Genomic DNA, 20,793 nt, shown 5'->3' on the forward strand with positions numbered 1-20,793 from the left:
GGCTCACACTCCCTTTATCCAGTGTATGGACAGATGAGTAGAAAAATGGGAACAAAAAGTAAATGAATAATAGGGAGGGATGAGGGGGATGGGATTTTTGCATGTTCTTTTTTTACTTTAATTTTTATTCTTTTTTGTGGTATGAAAATGTTCAAAAATTGATTGTGATGATGAATGCACAACTATATATAATGGCACTGTGAATGACTGTATGGTATGTGAATATATCTCAATAAAATTGAATTCACAAAAGAATTATTATCTCATTATGCAAATGAAAATATGGAAAGTTTTAGAGATTAAATAATGTGCTCAAAGTTGTAGAGCTAGTAAGCATATAACACGTGCTTGAAACAGAAATTTAATGAAACATATGCATGAAAGAAATTGTAATTTCTCAGTTTAATGTGTGTAATCAGGCTTCAAAAGGAAGTGGCACTTTAGCTACCTGAGCAACTTACTTAACAGCTTTTCACTTAGCAGCAGGTTTTTCAAAACTGAATCAATATGTTTTAAAAGGGATACCATTGCCAAAATAAAGTGAACCTAAATCTGATCAAATCTCAAGATTTGGATACTAACTTCCAGGAAATTGTGAGGACACATAAATATGATAAACCAACCACAGAGATACAATTAACACAGTCCAGTCTGAAACACTCACTCCACAATACAATTAACAAGTTTGTTCAATGACAACAAAAAAAGTATTAGACCAGGGACCTACAGATTAACAGAAATATCAACCAATTGATTGTAGTGCATGGAATTTATTTGAATCCTGATTTAAAAAGCTGAAAAGATATATAACATTTCTGACAGAATTGAAAATCTAAATACTAACTGGATTTTTATGATAATAAAATATTAATTTCATATTTAGACTATGCTAATTTCTTGTTGAGGCATATTAAGTTCAAAACAAAATGAGTTCTTTCATTTTAAATATAGTTACTGAAATATTTATGGATAAATAACTTGGATTTGCTTTTAAAAAAACACAGAAGTAGGTATTTAATTGGGGGTGGAGCTGAAATACTATTTAACATGAGTTTCTTATTGTTGAAATGGGGTACTGTGTTCATTGTGGCTCCTTGTACTAGTGTTAAACTTGTTTTAAATTTTCCAAAATACCAACTGGAAATAATGCCCCAAAGAAACTAAGAAATAGTAACAACAACAAAGGATTCTTGATTTTTTTTCAGCACTCAGCTGTAAGTTGAGAACTGTTCCTTCACTCTCCCTCCCTAGTCTCATACCAAACACCCACTTTTTTTCTCAATCAAAAAAAAGCCAAAATGAATTTTTTGTTGATTTACATTTTTAAAATAATGCTGCTTTTACTGATTAATTTTAATACTGTATATGCTAGCTTCAAATGATCACATTTTATTACTTATTCTTTACTAAATATTGTCTCCTTTATGAGGGGTGGATTTGAAGAACTCTTAGTTACACAATCTTCCCAAACTGCAGGTCTTCTTTTAGAGAGTGTGGGAGGCTGCATAATGCTCTCCAAAGAGAGCAAGGTCCTACTTCCTGGAACCTGTGAATATTACTTTATGGCAAAAGAGTCTTTACAGGTGTGATTAAGTTAAGGATTTTGACATGGTGAGCTTATCCTGGATTATCCACGTGGACCATAAATGTAATAAGAAGTGTCCTTATAAAAGGGAGGTGTAGGGAGATTTGACACAGAAGAGGAGAAGGAAATGAAGCCGAGATTGGAATTGTACAGCCACAAGTCACAGAATGCCAACAGCCACTGGAAGCTGGAAGAGGCAAGGAACAGATTCTCCTCTGGAGCTTCGGGAAGGAACTGGTCCTGCCAACACCTTGATCTTGGCCCCATAGTACTCATTTTAGACTTCAGGATCCCAGAACCCTAAAAGGATAAATGTGTGTTGCTTTAATTCACTAAGCATGTGCTAATTTGTTAAAGCAGCAACAGGAAACTAATACAAAGAGAAAGGTTTTAACTTGGAGCTTGCTTCCAGCACAGTTTTTATTTTCCACCCACTATACACTCTTGCACTTAATAGCTGAGTTAAAATAAATAAGAATTGAACAGTGAGTATAAAGATTCAGAAAAAGAACTTGAGTTACTCCAGTTCTGTCACTCTGTGTGACCCTTTGGAGTTTTTATTTGGGTTTAAAACTTAAAACAGCAAAACATTACAAATTTAAAGTGAATAATTTTGTTTCAAAGGTGCAAATTTTGTTTTTTGCCTGAAATATTTTATTGGATTTCAATTATATCCTTAAAAAGGAAGCATACCTTTTTACTTGATAATTGTTTAAAGAAAATTGATAGCTCATTATTTTACATGATTATTACTGAAAATGTGTCATATATAGGCATAAAGCATTTGAAACAGTTCTGTTTCTAGTGTCAAATACACTCACTTTGCCATTTGATAAGTCAGTTAATTTAAAACTCAAAGCATCCTTTGAAGCATACATTTATTCATAATTTAAAGATTAAAAAAAGAAGGCTTATAGAGTTGAAGCAACTTGGTCAAGGGCTCACAGATGTTGGCAGAATCAGAATTTACACCATGTTTGACCTGATATCAAAGCTGACTCCCATCCAGGGCTGTGAATTCTGAGATCAGAAAATTAGACTTTGGCCAATTTATGGTTATTTCTAAGTATAACATTGTTTAATAAAAAGTTTGATTTTATCCCATGGTCTGTGGGATATCATGCACATTTTCTTGAAGAGGGGAGAGATACAATCAAAATTTTTTTTAGAAAATTATTCCTTTCATTCTTCAAGTCTAAGAACTCACTCTTTGGACTAGTGGGACTTGAGAGTGGAGATTAAAATATGAATCCTAGGCATCTGTGTGTGATAGAGTGGCTGGCAGGAGACCAGCACTCACAAATTGAAAATCTAGAAAAGGGAAAAAATAGAGAAATTTTCTGCTTGCAGGTAGTGGAGAGCTACTGAGGGAATGGGAATTATAAGGAATAATAGGAGGGGGAGTATCTCAGAGAGGTGCGCTGAATTCCAGCAGGCGGCATGAATCCAGGATTTATACCCATTGGGATCTGCTGTTCAGAGATTTTGGGGGATGCAGGGACAAACCAGTTTTCCTCTCAGTGCATTTTTCAAATATTGAGGACACAAGAAAACCATGAGAAAAATACTTTAAAAATAATTGTGTAATCTTGTATATATACCTTCTTTCTCTTAAAATAATGCTTTTGCAATTCATCTTTTTTTTTTTTTTGCATTTATTGCTAATTTCTTCCTTTTTCTGCTGGGTAATATTCCATTGTATGGATATACCACATTTTGTATATTCATTCCCAGTTGATGGACATTGGATTGATTCCTATTTATGGCTGTAAGGAAAGATGCTGCTATGAACATTCATATACAAGTCTTTGTGTGGACATGTTTCTATTTCTCTTGGATAAATGCCTAAGAGTAGAGTGCTGAGTCATATACTAAGTGTATGTTAAATTTGTAAGAAACTGCAATTGTTTTCAAAAGTGCTGTATCATTTTATATTTTCACCAGCAACATATGATGGTTCTAGATTTTCCACCACACCAATATTTGGCACTGTCAGTCTTTTAACTTTAGCATAGAATTGTTCCTAATATTCCCTTAAGATCATTTTAATTTCTGTAGGACATACAGTAATATTAAAACATTCATTTCTAATTCAATGTTTATAATTTTCTTTTTGTTGTTTCTTTGTCTAATTGTGTTGAGTAGGACGTCCAGTATAATATTGAATAATATTTATTTGAACTGGTGATAATACGCTTCAATTCTTGTTCTTAATTTTGAAGGAACAACTTTTAATGTTTCACCATTCAGTATGAGCTTTGCTCTAAAATTTTCTGTAGGTAATTTTGTTTTGGCTTCAGTTTGTGATTAAGTTATAATAAATCATCTATTTTGTACTAATATATGTTTTTTCCTTTAACATATTTAAAATTTTAAAGATACAAAACAGCTTCTATAAGAACATCAACCAGGTGCAGCCCCTTTCCCCATAACATCAATACCCCTTTTTAATATGAACAAGTTAGGGTGATCAATGCCTAGACACCCCTGAAGACTGGGAAAGTGATTAAATGAGAGGAAGAAGTAGGAACACAAACAATATGATTAAACAAAGGATCACGAATACTGAAACTCTAAACAAATATATATATATATATATTTTTTTAGATTCTAGGGTAGTAGAATAGCTAGAAGGAAATAACTAAAATGGTGAAACTCTAACCTATAACATTCTTTGAAATTTGCTCTACAGCTTTGTTAAATTGTGCTTTGAAAGTCACCTTTCTATATATATCCTGTATTTCACAATAAGGAATGAAATGAAACTGTGGAACTGTAACCCATAACATTCTTTGAAATTTGCTCTCTAACTACTTGTTAAATCATACTTTGTAAGTTATCACTGTTTTGTTTATATGTTCAAGTTCACAATAAAAATGCATACAAAAGATGCAAATTTCTCTCTGGACATTGCATTTATCAATACAATTTGATAAATAGTAGTGTTCATTAATCTTTATTTACAAAAATTCTGTGCTTTCTATTATAATTTCTTTTGAGCTATTAGTTTTATGGAAGCTTGTTTTTAAATTGCCATATATTTGAGACTTTTCAGATAAATTTATGACTTATTTATAATTTAATTTAATTGTAGTTGGATGAATTGTTCTATATGGTGCAGGTTTTCTTAAAATTTGGTGGCAATTAATTTGTGGTATAAATATGATGAATTGTTTGAAATAATTCATGTACACTTTCAAATTGTGGGATATACAGTTGCATACATGTACATTAGTACCACTTGTTGTTTTGGACCAAATCCTGTATATCCTTATATACATGTACAAACTTAGAATTTGTAAATGTTTCTGTGTTGTAAGTTCTCTCAATATTTAATGATCTTAAGAAGTGATACCTTTTTCTTTGAAGCCTATTTTGTCAGATGCATACACAAATTCATGCAAACAAAAATGCTTCGAATCCTAATGTATATACCTGCTCTATATTCTCCATGAATTTCAAAATTTTTACATCCTTATATTTAAGGTGCATCTTTTTGTTAATGCAAATTTTTTCCAATTCATCTGATTCCTCCTTCATTTATTGCCTTTAATTTGCAGTGGCCTCGTTACTTTTTCTCAATATGTTCTGTCTATCTATCTATCTATCTAGTTTCTAGCTATCATCTATCTACCTTTTCTACTATGCTGATGGTTACTCAAGAAAATTATGCCTGTATGTTAATGTTATAGACATTATTATATATTACATATTATATAATATATATTATATGTATTATGTATCTGTTATATAATTGTAACATTATTTTATATTAATATATATCTTTGCTGGTTTGGATGTATTATATCCCCCAAAATGCCATTATCTTTGATGTAGTCTTGTGTTGGCAGATGTATTAGTGTTGATTAGATTGTAATTCTTTGATTGAGTGTTTCCAAGGAGATGTGACCCACCCAAATGTAGGTGGTAACTGATTGGATGGTTTCCATGGAGATGTGGCCATGCCTGTTCAGCATGGGCCTTGATTAGTTCACTGGAGCATTATATAAGCTCAAACAGAAGAAGCAAGCTTGCTACAGCCAAGAGGTACACTTTGAAGAATGCACAGGAGCTGAGAGAGTAGCTACAGATGAGAGACAGTTTGAAGATGGCATTGAAAGCAGACTCTTTCTCCAGACAAGCTAAGAGAGTACAAATGCCCCAAGAGCAACTGAAGGTGACATTTTGAAGAGGAGCTGCAGCCTAGAGAGGAATATCCTGGGAGAAAGCCATTTTGAAACCAGAACTTGCAGCAGACACCAGCCACATGCCTTCCCAGCTAACAGAGGTTTTCTGGACACCATTGGCCATCGTCCAGTGAAGGTACCCAATTATTGATGCATTACCTTGGACATTTTATGGCCTTGAGACTGTAACTGTGTAACCAAATAAACCCCCTTAATAAAAGCTAATCCATTTCTGGTATTTTGCATCCTGGCAGCATTGGCAAACCAGAACAATATCTATTATGCCTACAATTATGTCTGTATATTAAAATATATTAATGAATTGACCTTATTTCTTTTTCTCAATATATATTTTCTATCAATCTACTAGTTATCATTTATCTACCTTTCCTACAAAGCTAGTGTTTACTCAAGGTGTAATCTGCTGTTTCTAGCCCAATTATCTCCCATATCAGTAACTTATTATGAGATCCAAAAAAAATTTGTATGTGCTGTTGCATTTTAGGTTTTCTATACAAGCATATTAATTACTGCAATTATGCTAGAAATAGAAACTTCAGGAGATAATTTAGTTTCTATGCTGTGTTTGTGTACATGTGCATGTTTGTGTGTATATGTGAGGCAGTTGAGCCTTAGCTGGGCATCCCTTCTTTATCTGCTTCTCCCCCATCTCAAGCCCTTATTTGGAGCTCACAAAATCCATTTTTTCCTTCTTAGGATCCCCAAACAGAATTTTCCATTTTTACTTAATATGCCAATCAAGACCATATATTTCAGTAGAGATTTTATTTCATATTTCCCAATGGTGGTTGCCTGTGTGTAAATCTTTATTACATCACCTAATGCTCTATCCTTGGGGTTTTTTCTGGACTCCATTATGCAAAGTGATTTTCTAAGTGATTTCCTCTTTTTGCCTATGATTGGCAGGCTACTTGACATTCATCAGCATATCCTATATCCCGTCACATGCAACCGAGAAGAACCAGAATTTTCACATATTTGTAAGTCTTTATTTTCCACTTAGTCTATTATTGTTGTACTGACAATTCTTTGTTTCCATGTCACAGGTCTTTCTGTTAGGCCAGTAATATATCATGAAAGAGTATACAAGAAGCCAACCACTATTTTAAAATTTTAAGCAACTCCAATATAAAACATACTTCACATAAAACAACAGAAGACATATATTCATCAAAAGACATCTTTCAAAATGTTCACAGTAGCACTGTGGAGGCTTGGAGTTACATACCCAAGAAAAACATGTTCTTAATCTTGACTCATTCCTGTAGGGGTCAACCCTTGTAAAGAGGACTTTTGCTGAGGTTACTTTAGATAAGGTGTGACCCAACTGAATCAGCATGGGTCTAAATCCTATTACTGGAAGCTTTAAAGAGAAGTACAAAAAGAGAGAAGCCATGGGGGGAACAGCCAGCATCTGGAAGTCAACAGAACCCAGGAGAGAAAGAAGATGCTGCCATATTCATTGCCATGTGATGGAAAAGCCAAAGAACCCCAAAGATTGCTGGCCAACAAGAAGATACTGACCCTGGGAGGAAGCAAGCCTTCTAATCTCTGAAACAATGAGCCAATAAATTTCTGTTGTTAATCCAAACTATTTCATGGTATTTCATTAAGCAAACAGGAAATTAAAACAAGCCTAATTGGGAAAGTACCCAAAGGTCTATCCAAAACCAAATGAAATTGTCTTTTATTCATGCAATAAGATACTTTACATCAATGAAAATAATCAATTAGAAAATACACAAAACATCAAGGTACAAAAGAGAAAAATCTGTATCATTCCTTTTCTATAAAGTGCAAAAACAGGTCAAATTAATCTCTGATTTTAGAAGTTAAAAAATAGTGGTTACTTTGGGAAGTAGTGATTGTAGAGAGCCATGAGGGGGATTTCTGTATGTCTTGTTGATAATTTCTCACTTCTGATCTGTGTGCTAATTACATGGCAATGCTCAATTTGTGAACATTCATGAGCTGTCAACATATGATTTGTACAATTTTCTGTAATTATAATACAGCAAATAGTTAAAACAAATGGAAAGCAATGTTTTATTCAGTCTTTCTGCATTTAAGCACTTGCAAATACCTTATCTATTTTATCTTTTTTTCACTACAATGTCAAGTAAGTGACATGATCCTTTATGTTTAAGAAATTGCCTTGCTATTTTATATCATATGAACAGAAACTTCAGGATTATGATAAATGAAGAAGAGTAAATAACAGCAATGCTCAATGCGTTGATATCAGTGTAGAAGCATAAAACAACAGGGATGGCAGGATTTCTGTTTGCTTATTTATCTCTTCAAGCAGTGAGGTCAGGCAGGCAAGGAGGATGGATCATTTTCTTTGTCCTGGTCTCAGGGAACAATGTACTGAAAAGCAGAAATACCTCAGAACAGTTACTTTCCTTCCAAGAGCACTTGAAGACACCAAACTTTCCTCAAAGCATTCTTCATCTCCATCATCCTCAGGGTGTAGATAATAGGGGTGAATATGGAGGCAATAATTGTGTAGTAAAGAGCAAGCCCTTTATCTTCTGGGAAAGTTGTGGCCAGTCTAACATAAATGAATAATGCAAGAGCAAAAAAACAGTGCCACTCTGGTTCTGTGAGAACTGCAAGTAGAAGAGCTTTGCTCTGGCTCTCTGTAGAGTATGTTCTGATGTTGCATATTACAAAAAGGTAAGAAGACATCAAGACACTGAAGGTCACCAAAGCAATTAAGCCAAAATTAGCAATGACTGAGAGTCCCATTATGTGTGTATCAGTGCAGGCCAAATTCAGTAAAGGGTACACATTGCAAAAGTAGTGATTGATCTCATTGGAACCACAGAAGGGTAAGAAGATTGTGAAAAGAGTCTGACTGGCAGAGTGTACCAATCCCCCAGTACAACATGCTATGATGGTCACCTTGCATCTCCGCCTCCTCATGATGACGGTGTAGTGCAGGGGCTTGCAGATGGCCATGTAGCAGATATAGGCCATCCTTGTGAGGATAAAGATCTCAATGCCTCCAAAGAAATGTGTGGAAAAGAGCTATGCCATGCAGTTATTACAGGAAATGATCTTTTCTGGCAGTAAATCATTCATTAGTTTTTGCATACTGTGGGTGTGTAGCAAAGGTTAGAGAGTGAGAGGTAATTAAGGAAGAAATACATGGGCTAGTCAATTAGCTGACTGCATAAGACACAAATCATTATGAGAAAGTTTCCCAACCAAATAGTGACATAACAAAATAAGAATAACACAAAACAGAGTATTTCTGTGTGCTTGTTTGGGGAAAGTTCCAAGAAAATAAATACAGTGGCATTTTTGCTTTTTTTCCATGGTCCAGTGTACATAGAATAAGTTAATCACCTGAAATGACATAATATATGAACCCACATTTAGAAGCGCTTATTGAGAAAAGCAATAGTCCCTATTCTATTCAAGGAACTAACTAGAATTTATTGACCTTGCTCAAGTGTCTCAGAGGATAAAAATTGGATATTGGTTAATATTCTGTGAATATTCAGTAGGTGATTTCCATTAAGGTTTCCAGCAAATTATGAACAATCCCAGCCATGGTAGAAATGAATGCCTTTGATCAATCAACAATATTAAAGTTTTATTTTGTGGTACTATTTCTGAAGCTTAATGTAATCTACAATAACTCCTTGCAAAGGATATATCTCTTAATTTCTAGGACTTAAAATTTATTAATGAAAAAAGTATAAATCATATAGATATTTTAATTGTATACAGGTAAATGTGAAGTTTAAGCTTTTCTTATTGGTGGAGTATACATTACCTAAATCTATTAGCAAATGAGGTAGCATAAAAAAAAAATAAGTAAATCTATGGGAAATTATTTTAAATTGGAAGGTTTTCTCTTCAAGAGTCTGATGTAATATTTGAATATTTTTAAGGTTATTTGCTCTCTTATTTATCTGTTTCCTTAGTGATTTAGTGAAAAATTTGTTGACATTTTTGAACACAAGGATGCTTAGTCCTATGGTAATTCAAGAAAACAATAAAAATTAGCAATACTGAATATATAACTGGCTTGAATTTTGCATTAGAATTTTTGTAAACAAAATCATATATGTGAGATTAAAAACCCACCTGAAAAAATAAGTCCATAATCTACCCTCAAGCATAGGAAGTTTCTTAAATTAAATTAAACCTCTAAGAAAAGTAAGGCTGGGAATGTTCTCAGGCAAAACCAGGTAATCAATCTGTCTGCACTTATTGATGCAAAAGTTAATTCCAAATATTACAATATATTGTGCTTTTGAAACTATACAAGTGGGCTAAAAATATTATTTGAATCTCTAGTTGTGTTAGTTCAGAAGGCTACAGCTGATGCATAATTTCCCTACTTGGAAATTCTCCTTGATTCAGCTTGTTTATAGTCATAGGACCACCATATTAACTGCCATATATTTTAGTTCCAGTAAAAAATTGAATTTTTCATTGTATTTTTTGAGGAATTTCTTGTTACATGTCTTAGTTCATCCACTAAATTTAGATGTGATCTTGCAAGTCACTTAATTTTTCAAAAAACTTTTTTCTTCATTTGAAACCTAGGAAAACATATCCTCCTCAATATAATTGTGATTGGTTCTGAGACTCAACTTTGATAATAGATGAGATAAAACTTTACAAATAATAAAACAGTTCACAAATGACAAATATTGTTAATATTAATGTACACCAATAAAAATAATAAGTTAAAATCACTTTAGGATTAAAGAAATGAAAAGTGAAAAACGGAAGCAACAGTATAACTTTAACATTAACACTACTTTCTCCAACCCCAATTTTGCATACATTTCTGAATCTTTCAGGAAAAATAAGGGCACTTCTTGAATTTCAGGCATTGCCTTATTACAGCCACTCAAATTTAAATGTGTAAATGGAAGCATAGAAGTGTACGTTAGGCCAAAGTTTCCATGAAAAGGCACAAACCCAATAAAATTGGGATCTTTACATATGTAAACAAGCTCTAGAATTTTAGAAATGTGCACCTCACATAATTCTGTAGGGAGCAATATATTTCTTATTCTTTGAAGTGTGAGTGGTGCTATTGCAATCCTAGCTATTTGTCATGCAAGAAAAGTGGGTTGGAATAAAGAGATCTGGATGCATGTCCTCACAATCCACTTCTTCAGTTCATGATATTGTGTATTATTGACTCATAATTTTCCTAACTGTAAAATGAGGGAAACCATTAAAATGATCTCCAAGATTGCTTCCCGACATAAAGTCCTCTTGAGAATATAAATCATGTCCTTCTCAGCCAAAGTTCTACTGACTTTCTCCAAAGATTTGTAATAGAATGTCCCTTTTTTATATGCAGTCTTCCAATGAACTGGGTGGTATTATTCTGTGACTTTCACTTTATTTTTCTAGAATATGTAATCCCACTCCTAATAGACAATCAGGTGTTCCTTAAATGTATTGCTCCTTCTGCAGTTTGAATATATTATGTCCCCCAAAACGTCATGTTTTTCAATGCAATCTTGAGAGCAGAAGTATTAGTGTTGATTAGGTTGGCATCTTTGGATTAGTTTGTTTCCATGGAGATGGGACCCACCCAACTGTGGGTAATACCTGTGATTGGATTATTTCCATAGTGGTGTGGCCCTGCCCATTCAGTGTGGGTCTTGGTTAGTTTAGCGGAGCCCTATAAAAGCTTAGACAGAAGGAGCTCATTGTAGCTACAGCTTACAGAGACATTTTGAAGATGGCCATTGAAAGTTGGCACTGACATTTTGGAGAATGCATTTGGAAATTCAACCTTGGAGCAAGCAGATGCCTTCCCAGCTAACAGGTGTTCTCTGGATGCCATTGGTCATCCCTCAGTGAAGGTACCTTATTGCTGATGCCTTACTTTGGGCACTTAATGACCTTAAGACTGTAACTTTGTAACCAAATAAACCCCCTTTAGAAAAACCAATCCATTTCTGGTGTTTTGCAAAATGGTAGCATTAGCAAACTAGAACACCCCTTTATCTGAGAATATTTTTGTCTATTTTAAAATTAGCTGCTAACTAATATTTTGTCACAAATTTAAGCAAAATAGTAGGAAGGGAGAAATAAATAAATAAGTAACTTACATATGATCCTCTGACTTTATTTTGAAGCTTTTCCTATTTTTCCCATTTTCCATAATAGTCTTATCGATCATCTCTTCATTGAAATTCCAGTCATTCTTCTTTCAAATTTCTGACTTGACATCTCTTCAGCACAATCCATTAGTGCTACTAATTCATTTTACTTTCTATTTCCCCCCCAATTTATGCAAAGAAAAATAAACAAAATTTGTACCATTGTAGGAGCTACTGTCATTTGTCAAACAGCAACTCACATAAATGATGGTGTCAGCCCACAAAGGACTGAAGGCAAGAGAAGTGTTTTTTTTTTTTTTCCCTAGACTAATCAAACCATAGTCTATATAAGCTTTATTAATAGCACCAAATTATTTCTGAAGATTTCCAGGTTCAAATGTTAAGTAAAATTTTAGGTGAAGAATATATTCTAAAGGCACTTTTGTTGCCTCCCATGGCATTGCTTATTTCATTCAAGTTAATTATTTGTTCCCAAGTAATCAACTCTCCATCTCTTTAGATCCAAGTTAACAGAAAGACTCCACAACTGGAATACAAATACTCTACAAATGAAACTTACATAGAATCTTATTTTTTGATTCCCATTCATTGCACAGTCCTCAAGAGTTTTGATGATTGACATGTGGTATATATGAAATTTGAGTTTCCTTTTTCCTTTCTCTGTAATCTTAGGAGAAAACTATACTTCTGGTCCTTATGTTAAGAAATGATCTCCATCCATTCCTAAGTAGTCCCATGTAGATCATATTCTTGGGGGAAAAATGGCTGCATGTGGGCTTTATGTATTTCCATTTGAAGTAGGTTTTCTAGAAAACTACATATATGTAAAAATTTTGTATTTTGGGGGGCTTTTACAAAATGCTCATTAAGAAAACGTGTCAACAGTGCAGTTCACTGTCAAAGTGAACATTCTATAATTTTCTTCTAGTCCTATAAGTATCAATAATCTTTTCCTTTCTTTACATTTATATTCAAAGATAGTGCTTTCTTCTGCTTTGCTCTGTGTGTTCATAATCACAGCTATTAAGCAAACATACTCCATGTCAGGCATAAACCAATTGGTGGGCTTTAACTTATCTATCTTTGCAACAACCCTATGGGCTAGATGCTGTTACCAATCCAATTTCTCTGATGAAGAAGCTAGTGCACAGAGATGTTACAAGACATGTAGGGAAGAGGACAGTCCTAGTGCAGCCTGATACCTTTCCCTGGGACCCACAAATGCATCTGTGTTCAGGACCAGAAATGCCTGGTGAGATAAAACACAATCCCCTAGTAGATAAGGGTATTGCTAGTACATTCCTTCTCCTACTGTCCTAAGCATATGTAAATATTCATTGCAGACAGTCTGATTAAAGTGAGCATGTTTTATGGTATCCATCTCACACCCTAGGGTTATATCTGTCCCTGTTGGGGAAGGAATGGGGCTCCTCCACTTCTAGAGCACATCCACATAAGAGAGAGTGTTCCATGTGGAACATTTTCCTGTATGGATTGAGACCTGCTGGCTATGGGAACTGCCAGGCCACTAGTGAAGTTGACTTCCCCTTGTCTTTACTTTATGTGAGTAAGATGTTCTATCCAGTGCTGTGTGAGTTGTGTTGGTGACCCCAACAGCTTCAAACTAAGGAGTACGTTGGTTCCCCCACCTGGGCTGCAACCCTTCACATGGTGATTCTACTCCTAGAGTGCCAATAGATATCTCTCTTTCTGTGTGATAATAAGAAAGTTATTTCTTGGGATAAAGGTGTCATTTAAGGGTAGAAAGAGGATGTGGCTATAAAACGATGTAGGGATGCTATTTCTTGTTCTGAGTGGGGGTTATAACAGAGATTAACTTATATGTATATCCATTATTCTGTATATTAATATTTCTATGGGTGTCTTATCACACAATTAAAATAGTAAAATTATAAAGCTAATGCTAAGCCATTGCTCAAGGTATTGAAAATTAATGCAATCTCTAAATTTTGTTTTGCCTCCAAAGAACTAATTGCCAAAGGATTCTAGGAAAGCTACTTATTATCTATAATCCAACTCAATGTTTTTCTCAACATTTTCTCTTTTCCTGCTAGATGCTGCCCCCAATTATGATTTAGTGTTTTCATATCTCCTACTAGTCTTTGAATTGTCTTCAAAGGAGCCCTTATGCTTCCCTTCTCTTCTCACAGATTTTGGCTCACCTTCCCATTATTTCAAGCTATATGTTTTTCTCAAAAATAACTCATCTACTACATGGATTTTTAAATAATGAATGGTAAAAAATGACATCCTAGCCTCCTTCTAGATCTCAGACAGAAATTAGTCACTCACCATTTGCATTATGTTAGCTATTTGTTTTTCATAGACACCCTTTATTATGTTAAGGAAGTTCACTTTTGCTCCTAGTTTGCTGAGAGCTTTTGGCTCTCATAATGTTGAGTTTTGTTGAAAGCATTTTCTGCAAATGTTGCTATGATTATATGGTTTTCCTTATTCAGTCTATTAATGTGGTGACTTACAAGGATTTTTTTTTTCAAATATTGAACGAGTCTACATTACTGGGATGAATTTCATCTAGTTGTGATGCATTACATTTTTTATATAGTGCTGGATTCATTTTGCTTCCATTTTGTTAAGGAATTTTATGTCTATGTTCATAAGAAATATTGATTTGCAGTTTTCATGAAATATGTATATCTGGTTTTGCTGTTAGTGTAATAGTGACTTCATAAAATTAATTGGCTCATGTTTCTTTTTCTCTTTTCTTAAATAAAATGTGTAGGATTATTGTTATTGTTTTCTTAATGTTTGGCAGAATTCAGAATTAAAGTAATCTGGGCTGGGAGTTTTCTTTCCTGGATTTTTTTAAACTCAAATTCAATTTCTTTAATAGATATAGATTTTCTCAGTTTATCTATTTTTGCTTTAGTGAGTTTTGGTTCTATGTGGATTTCAAGGAATTTGTTCATTTCAAGTAAGTTGTCAAATATATGGCATAGAGTTGTTGATAGTATTCCCTTATTATCCTTTTAATACCTGCATGATCAAGAGAGATAGCTCCTCTTTCATTCCCTATACTGAGAATTTGTATCTTCTCCCTCTCCCTCCACACCCTCTTGGTTACCTGACCAGAAATTTCTCAATTTTATTGATTTCTAAAAAGAACCAGCTTTTGTTTTCTGTGCCAGTTTGAATGTCTTATGTCCCCCAACTAAATAACCCCCAAACAAAGATCGTGATTTTTTTACATTACCTCAATATGTAAGATATACAATATAAAATAATCACATAAATTACATACATTTATTGGAATGTTTTAGATTGCTGTTAAAGACCTTAATGTGAGAATTGATTGGATTTTAAATATTACAGAAAAGATACATTTTTATTTTTTTGAAGAAGTAAAAAGACAAAAGGAGATTAAAGCTCTTTTTAAGTCTGTGACGTGGTTCTGGCTATGAAGGGAGAAATTGGGTAAAGGCTTTCCCCAAGGTCATTAACATTCTGCATCATTCTTTTTATATAGACCTACAAGAAGTAAAGAAAATAAGATTTATCTTCAAAGATACTGTGAAATAGTAGATATCAGTAAGTGGTAGATAGAACAAGTACTAACAAAGCCTGACCAGCCCCTGCAATCATGTAGTAAAAGATTCTCTGGCATTAACTATTCACAAAGCAGTTCTTTAGACAGCATTCCTCCTTTATTTTGGTCAGCTGCTCTCAAATTATATCAGGAGGAAATACAAAATCAAAGCACAACTGAAACACTGGAAAATACTGGTGAGTTTTTTTCTCCTATAAACTAATTTTAATCTAGATGTATTTTATGGGGAAAAGGTGAATTCAATTATACTTCTGTATTTTGAACTGTGTAATACATTTGCAAGATACTATTCTCAGAAGTAAGGGGAGAGTAAAATTATTAAGGGGATGCTATTAAGATAATAAAGTGCATCTGTTTTTTACTATGAGCTAGAATAGCATGCATGTGAATAAGACAATACCAATCATAAGTTTCATCATTTCATAAGAAAGTGAGGCTGCATCAGATTTGAGAAGGTCAGAAAAGGGAGGAAGGAATCCTTTGATTTGGATTTTGGTTCAAGGAGGAAGCAGGACTCCTCTAGGACCTTGTTCTATGGACAATGGTGTCGTAATTCAATCCAGTTCAAAAATACTGTCTCTGATTGATGAAATTCAAACAACAAATTCACAGTTGTCAAAATGCTGTGATTTGAACTTTTTAAAAATGAAGCTCTGTCTCAGTGGGGAATAATATTTTTCTTAATTTAGAAGAAAAAGCAAAGGGGTGTCAGCATGTAAACACAAAGAGATGTGCTTGAGCTCTAAATCTGTATTATTACACTATCAGTATGGGTATGATTATCATTTTACATTGCATAATAGAAACTACACCTGTACCTCCATCCAGTCTAATTCATAGACCTGAGGACACACAGCAACACACTTTCCCCAAAGCAGGATGTTCCAGGATAGGTTGGTGCAAAGGGGTAGCCGAGAGCACAGAGTTCCGTAACAGCTGTGGTCACTAAATTTGACAGGGATGTTGAAGAGGACTCAACAAGTGGATAAAATTCCTAATGATTATCCAAGATACTGTGTAACCATAGCCTGTTATATAATTAGAGGAATCATTTACATGTATAGTGTGATTTGAGGAATCATCATGAAATCACCTTTAATCAAAACTATTCCACAAACTATTTCCACCCAGACACTCCAGTAAACCCACCAAGAGTACTTGAAATACCACAACTGAATTTTCCTAGACCCTTTTAAATTATCATTCAGTGATGACCTCTTCCAGAAATTAAAGTCATCCAAACTGGGAGAACTAATATAAGCTGGCATGAAACTAGAAAGGTTAGAAGAATTCATGAAGGAGTGTTGAGGTGAAAGGGTAGGATTTTTCCTTCTTCTTTCAAGTCAACAGACAAATTGAAAGACCAAGACAAAGTAAAGCTGGGAAGTCCTCAAACACTCACAGTTTGAAGATGGAGAAATTACCTGAGACTTCTTTTCCCACCTTTCAAATCAAACAGAACTTGCTTTGTCTCCATCAGCTTTCTTTTATTGCTTTATCTAATCTGATCTCTATATCTTTCTGAGAATTATATGACTATTACAGGCTGAGAAGTGATTTAATATCATGATATAAATAAATCTTAGAATGAAAGAGATGATAGTGAAATCAAAACTCACCCATTTCACACATGAGGAAACAGAAGCCCCATGAATTTAAATTATTCAACCAAGATTATAGCCCAGTTAATCAGATTTGTGTAATTTTGGTTTGTATAATTTTGGTTCTCTTTTAACTGTACTATATCACCTTCTGACAGTAAACAACTTGAGATCAAATTGGAGAGCATAATCTGATGTACACAAGGACCTGAGCTTCATAAGTAAGAGAATCTGCAGAAGTCACTCAGTCTCAACTACTTGAGTCCTCATTGATGAATGCAGTGACCAGGCATGGCTGTGCTCAGAAGGGAAAACAAGGGCATAAGTTCTGTTTTCTGTGTCAAACAAGAGGTGAACTTTTCCAGATAGAGAAATATTACCCTATCCCCAAACACAAGTCTGTTTCATAACACAAGTCTGAATCTCTTTTGTAGAATAGAAACTAAATAAATGTTGAGGCAAAAAAACAGATGAGTAAACTTTAAAATAGTTGAGGGAGGTGGAACCCTTAGGAAGGTGACTTAGAGAATTCACTTTGTCTCTTTGGACTTTGTTTCCATATCTGAAAAAAATGAATTGCCTTTTGTATGGAGACAAGATATTCAGAATATGTGCACTTCAAATCATTGAGATTTGAGTCAAGCAGCAATAAGTACACATTTTTCTATTGTCAACTGCTTTGAATATCTATGTGTTTTGCATGAGAAATAATGCTGTTGGTTCTTTCATGTTTTTCTTTCAGATAATTTAATTTTCTCTTGGGAATTTGCACAGCTGTATTAATTCCATGGAAAAAATAAACAATGTAACCAAATTCAGAGGTCACAAAAGTTTGTTTCATGGTGTTTTCTTTCTTCTATACAGCCATTCTTCTGGGACTTTTCATGTCTCCCATGTATTTTTTCCTCAGCAATTTGTCTTCTGTGGACATTTGTTACTCTTCAGCAATAGCTCCCAAGATGATTGTTGACCTATTAACCAAGACTAAAGCTATCTCCTATGTGGGGTGTGTGTTGCAACTCTTTTGGGTACATTTCCTTGGTTGTACTGAGATCTTCCTTCTTGTCCTAATGGCTTATGATCATTATGTGGCCATCTGTAAACTCCTACAATATATGACCATCATGGACAGGAACAGATGCAATACAATGCTGCTGGGGATCTGGATAGGTGGTTTCTTACACTCTGTTATCATAATGTCTCTGATGGTCCAGCTACCCTTTTGTGGACCCAATGAGATTGATCACTACTTTTGTGATGTGCGCCCTCTGCTGAAACTTGCCTGCAGAGACATATGTTACTGGTATGGTTGTGACAGCCAACAGTGGGACCATCACTCTGGGGAGCTTTATTACCTTGCTAATCTCCTATACTGTCATCCTGGTGTCCCTAAGGAAGCAGTCAGCAGAGGGCAGGTGCAAAGCTCTGTCTACCTGTGGCTCCCACATTGCTGTGGTTATCTATTTCAGTCTCTGCACTTTCATGTACATGTGCTCTGATATTACCTTTTCAGGGGATAAGATGGTGGCTGTATTTTACACCATTTTCTCCCTCTTGTTAAATCCCCTGATTTATAAATTGAGAAATGCAGAAGTAAAGAATGCAATGAAGAAACTGGGACAGGAAAGTTTTTTTTTGAGAGGCTAATAGCAAATAGATGGAAGTCATGATGCATTAAGCTGGATGATGTTAAATTTTCTCAGATTTGGTTAACTCAACTGCACAGTGAAGACATTAATACCAACCTTGTGGAGCCTGAGGGAGGATAAAATTAAATAGTAATACATTTCTCAGGAATAAGGGAGTTCTGCTAACTGGACTCTAATCTTTACCTGGACTCTCTAGCCAGTCACTATTAATATAAAGTGACTGTTGCAGTTTACTAGGCTGCCAGAAGTAGATACCATAAAATGGGTTGTTATTAAATGTAGATATTTGTTAGCTTACAAGCTTATAATTTTGAGGCTGTGGAAAACTTCCAAATCAAAGCATCATAAGGCAATGTTTTCTCACTGAAGACTGGCCTCTGGCAATGCTGGACTCCTCTGCCACATGGCAAGGCACATGGTGGTGTCTGCGTTTCTCCCTTCACTTCTGGGTTTGATTGCTTTCAGCTTCTTCCTTCAGTGGCTTTCTCCCTTTTTGTCTGAATTTCATTCTCTCATAAAGGACTCCAGTAAGAGGATTAAGATCCACTGGATGAGGTGAGTCACATCTTGAATTAAGATCCTATTCACCAATAGATCTTACAATGGGTCCACACCCACAAGAATGGATGAACTTTAAGAACATATTTTTCTGGGGTGCATACGTCTTCAAACCATCACAGTGACTAACAGGAAACATGGAAGGAACAATAAAAATAGTTAGCTGTGAAACATATGTGGCTGTTTCTCAGATCAAAAGGGCAAATACAATTTACTGTAATCCATGGTTGAGAAACCATATTTCCTTCAATATTTGAAACAAGCAGCTTTAATGAATAGAGTGAGCCAGTTCTTACAGCTTTCTTGACTTAGCTAATCAGAATTTCCAACTGTGTATTTCAGAGAGACTCATTTTGGAGACAGAAACATATGTCTTTCTCATTTGAACTGAGACTTGCCTCAGTGATGTGTTTCTCCTTCACCATGAGATACAGCCTGGGATTTTTTTCCTGTAACAGGTGAACATATCACTGACAACCCCTCCACCATTGTCTCATTGCATCTTCCACCAATCAAGATTATCCAGTTACTGTGTATATGTCTACAATTGTGATGTGTGTGGAAGTGTGTGTACATGCACATGTCTGGCTATAAGTAAATATTACTCATGTTAAGGGCTACACATAGTTAAGGCTTAAGAAATGCTTGCTGATGTTGCTAAACAACAGGAAAGATCAAAAGCAGCAAGAAATCTGTGTAAGAAGGTATAATTAAGAAATCAAGATCCTTTGCCCTGCAATCACTTTAATTCATTGTGCTTGTCCCAGCACTTGTGTCTGTGGGACCCCATTTCTTCAATTTTCAAGTAAAGACTAGATTAGTGCTTGGCCAGTAATTGGCATGACCTTGCGAGATTTTTAAAAGGGAATAGAACCAAGTCCAACGGATTCTGATTCACAAGACCAGGTTTGAGAGCTATACAAAAATTTGTATTTTTTAAAAGCTTCTATAGTGATTTTTTTGAAGCCAGTGGTTAGTGCTCAGGAAACCTGAGTTTCAAAAAACTGGGACTAGATATTTGACATTCTTAGAGCTTAAGAGGTCTGGAGATCATTAGTTCGGTTATATAATCCCATTTGCTATGCCTACCAACACAAGGAGAGCTAAAATTGAGCAGATTCAGAAAACAGAAGTAAACATGCATTATTCATGAGATAATTTTTCCTCAATACTCTTTCCCATTTACCTTAGCACTAAATGTTTGAATGTAATGGAATAATATAAGTGATATGGCAAGTCTGAGGTCCCTAAGAAGGTAAATAGTCCTCAAGTTTCCAGTAATGACTTTATAAACTTATCTCTAATCACAGAAGTTCCTGAGCCAATCCCCATCAGAGGAGCTCAGAGAGTCTCCTCTTGGTGCTTTGGAAGGAGATGACCAAGAAAGGTGAGAACTCAGACTCTCCCCAGTTTCAGTGGGGGCAAGACTTGTCAACAACAGCAATTTATTCCATAGGTGTCTGATTATAAAGTTAACTGCCAGCTTTTAGTCT

At 34.8% G+C, this 20,793-nt stretch overlaps 2 pseudogenes; one reads left to right on the plus strand and one right to left on the minus strand.

Moving 5' to 3' along the window:
• Nucleotides 1-8,190: 8,190 nt before the first annotated feature.
• LOC119536721 lies at nucleotides 8,191-8,948 on the minus strand (annotated as a pseudogene).
• An 8,932-nt stretch (nucleotides 8,949-17,880) lies between these two features.
• LOC119536722 lies at nucleotides 17,881-18,740 on the plus strand (annotated as a pseudogene).
• The last annotated feature ends 2,053 nt before the right edge of the window (nucleotides 18,741-20,793 follow it).

The sequence above is a fragment of the Choloepus didactylus genome, chromosome 6, assembly GCF_015220235.1.
Source record: "Choloepus didactylus isolate mChoDid1 chromosome 6, mChoDid1.pri, whole genome shotgun sequence".
Lineage (NCBI taxonomy): Eukaryota > Metazoa > Chordata > Mammalia > Pilosa > Megalonychidae > Choloepus > Choloepus didactylus.